Raw genomic sequence first — 4018 nt, forward strand, 5'->3', positions numbered from 1 at the left:
ATTTAAGATATAAGAGTTAGTTAATAAGAAGCCTATGCTATTGGCCAAACAGTGTTGTAATTAATAGAATTTCTGTGTTATTCGAGTCTGGGTGGCTGGGAATGAACAAGCAGCCCCTGCCTACGATGAAGGTTGAAGCTCTTTGTCCTTTCACTACTGGAGTTCTGGAACAAGCACAGCACTGTCATTGAATGGCATCTGGTTTGTAGTTCAAACCTTTATTTGTGGACTTATCTATTATTAGACAGACAAAATAAATATTTATGATCAATTAATTTTTGTATGATGCTACTTATAGAAATTGATAAGTTGGTTGTCACTGTTTTCAAAGATAATGTAGATGTTAGACCATTTCCAAAGAAACAGATTCCTGATTGAATCCATCACTCAAACAGCTAGCATGTACTGCAGAACGCAGTGACAGGACTCTGAAAGATAGCTAGTCATCCTCTTATTTGTAAACAAAGCTAACTTATAAGGTGACTTATATTACCAGTTTTAACATAAATTGCCACTTAGTTTGTATAGCAGTTCAGAGTTCATAGAAAAATCCAGTTTTTAAAAAGTAGAAGTACTCTGTAATGGTAACTCTATGAAATACTCAACTGCTGTGCTAGGAAAGGAGGTGAGGAGACTCTGTGGGGCCTGGTCAGGGTGCTTCAAAGCCTGTGCAAGGCTCCCAGGTTCTGAAGCCTACCAGGAGCGGAGCTACCATGGAAACACACTTGGTTCCCACTTACTCTAGTGACTCATTGAATAACGGGAAGTTTTCTTGTAAGAGGGGAGTCATTGCAGTTGGATGCTGAAGACACACCCTTATTAATATCAAGACGTGTCATTTCCAGACTGATTTAGCGTGACACTCAGAAGACAGACTTTCTATACACGTATCTTTAATAAAAACCAGAATTAGTCACTACAAAAACAAACTCCATCATTCTTCCTCAAGTCTTGTAGGATCAAACCTTCTGGTGTCTGTCAGTAGTTATCACAGGTATGAATGTGGGTGAAGCTTTCTTGTATCTTTAACAAAAAGGAGGCTGGGTGTGGTGGTCACACCTTTAAGTCCCAGCACTCAGGAGACAGAGGCAGGCAGATCTCTGGGCTTGAGGATAGCATGGTCTATAGAGTGAGTTCCAGGACAGCTAGGGATACATAGAGAAACCCTCTCCATCCAAAAGAGCTTAAAAAAAGAAAAAAAATGAATATATGAACATAACTCAAACAAATTATTTAAATAAATTAGACATTTGAAAAGACAGATCCAGTTCTCATCTATGAGTCAAAAGCTTTACGAAATAGGAAATATTAGACCACATCTATGCGTTTTAAAAAGATGATAGAGAATGTTGACTCTGTAAAGGACAATGCCATTAAATAGACAAGAGCCACTTGGATGTTTAATTGGTGATTAAAAACAAAACAAAACAACACAGTAGGATGAAGGATCCTGAATAGTATATTAGATACCATTGGAAAAGTGAGAAAATAAGATGATATCACTGAGAGAAATTCAGAAGTCAGAGTAAAAGAAAAAAGAGAAGCAATATAGAGATGTCAGTGTTAAATCCAATGAAAATACAACTAGAGATACCATTATGAGTTAAATGAAAGAATAACTTCTCTCTATAAAATGTAATGATCAAACCCAAATTAACTAAAAAAAGAGGACTAGAATTTCCATTGCAAATAAATTAATGATGTTATTGTGAAAAATCTCTCTTTCTCTCTGTCTCTCTGTCTCTGTCTCTCTGTCTCTGTCTGTCTCTGTCTCTCTATCTCTCTCTCTCTGATGGCTTGTTCCCCGAAGGATGTTTATGGAATGCAAAAAAAATATATCATTTCAATAAAGACAAAATGTGAAAAATCTATTCTAGCTCTAAACACAGTTACTGAAGCTATTCAATATGGCTGAGACTTTAGCAGGCAAAAATTAGCTATAAAGATATAAGTAATGTAAATAATAATCATGGGTAGTTAGAGTTGTTGATTTGTAGTATTAATAAGAAATTTTATACTATGAATTAGCCAATGATGTGTAAAATATCCAAACATGACATATTTTCACGACTACAAAAAGTCTTGCTGTTTTACTGTGGAAAGTTCAAATTGGTAAGCGTGATTAGATAGAAGTTCTCTGTGGAACATCTGAAAGTCATGCTTAGCAGTGAACTAAAACCCCTGTGACCACCTTTCCCAATGACAAAGAACTGAAATCTGTTTATTGCACCATTTATCAGGAAATACATTGTGCTAGCATGTTCATGAATGTGGTAACTAAGGCTGGGTGCTACTAAGGCTTGAATGTCTGGAGTCATAAAATTCCTAGGGCTTTGCATGATGAATTGTCTTTATGGCACAATATTTTTTTATCAACATTAGAATGAACAGGAAATGTGTGTGTGTGCAAGTGTGTGTACTAGAGATTTAAGACAGATCATATTTATTGACTCTAAGATTCATTCAGTCACTCGGGGTATCTCCTATCCAAAGGAAAGAAGGCATTGCATGTGTTATAATTAGGATATGTAATATTTCCCCCAGTGGTGTGTGTATGAAGGCTTGGTCCCTGATGTAAGCAATACTCAGAAGAGGGGTTTCTTAGAAGTGACTGGACCATGAGGGCTCTGTCTTCATCAACGACTTAACCCACCAAACATTTTAAAATTTGAGTAGACAATTAGTAGGTTGTGGGACTATGGAAGCTGGCCTTAGTTGAGAGAAGTAGATCAACAGCAGGTGGGGAGGATGTCCTTAAGGTTATTTCCTGCTTTTTCCCTCCCTTTCCTGTATGCGTGTATATATCTATACACATACATATTCACACACACACACACACACACACACACACACACACACACACACACTCTGGCCATCATAATGTGAGTAACTCTGTTCTGTTTCACCACTTTACCCTGATGCTTTCTCTTATCATGGTCCACAAACAATGGAGCCATCTAACCATGGACTACATCCTTTGAAACCAGGAACTAAAACAAATCCTTTCTCCTTTAAGTTTTTTACATAATGTATTTTATCATAGCAATACATATCTGGTCAATACATTGCTCTGTGGTCATCAAAAACCACCTCTCCCAAACTTTGTATTTTAAAACTCATGGGTGCTTTAGGTCCTTATGAAAAAGACATTATTGTTGCAAATATACTTTAACAATTTTTAGATTTCTAGAAGTGTAAATTTTAAAATGATTTTTGCTTGATAGTTGAACTCACAAATGCAAAACTCATTTATACAGATGACTGACTCTTCATTATATTTTAATTTTTATTCCTTAGTGATATGTAATATAATGAGGGATCATTCCATTGATACCATCTTAGATCCTGTGAAATATAGTAATGAAGAATACCATACAGGCTGGAGAGATGGCTTAGTGGTTAAAAGCACTGGCAACTCTTCCAGCAGACCCTGGTCAATTCTTAGCATCCACATGGCAGCTCACAGCTGTCTGTAAATCCAGTTCTAGGGGATCTGACACACCCACATAGACACACAGGCAGGTGAGACACCAATGCATATAAAATGAATTGTCCTGACCAGTGGGACACGAATGGAATCTGAACCCTGAAAGAATGGGAATGAAAGGGACAAGAGACATGAGAAATGGACAGCGAGTCTGTTTTTCTGATCAAGCTGCCAACTCTATTTTCTCTCAGGAGCTTTATATAACAAACAGGCAGTGGAGGGGGGGAAATGATGCTGAAATGTCAGGTCTGGAGGCATCCCTTAGCTGATAGGAAGAGATAAGAAGATGTTGGGAGTCTGTGACTGTTAACTAACAAAGGGAGAGTGTTAATTACTTCCAAAGCCTGAGGCCTTCAGGTCTCACAGGGAGATAAGAAGATACCGGGTTGTTTCCTAGGCTGGGAACTTGCCCTGCAGAGCCTTCTGAATAGTTTACTTAACTTGTGAACTTAAGAAGGCTATAATCAAAATACAGGTCTTTGCTTCTGACAATAAATAAATAAAAAGAATACCACAAATTAAATTCATCGC

This window comes from Myodes glareolus, chromosome 25, assembly GCF_982192425.1.
Source record: "Myodes glareolus chromosome 25, mMyoGla1.1, whole genome shotgun sequence".
NCBI classification, from domain to species: Eukaryota; Metazoa; Chordata; class Mammalia; order Rodentia; family Cricetidae; genus Myodes; species Myodes glareolus.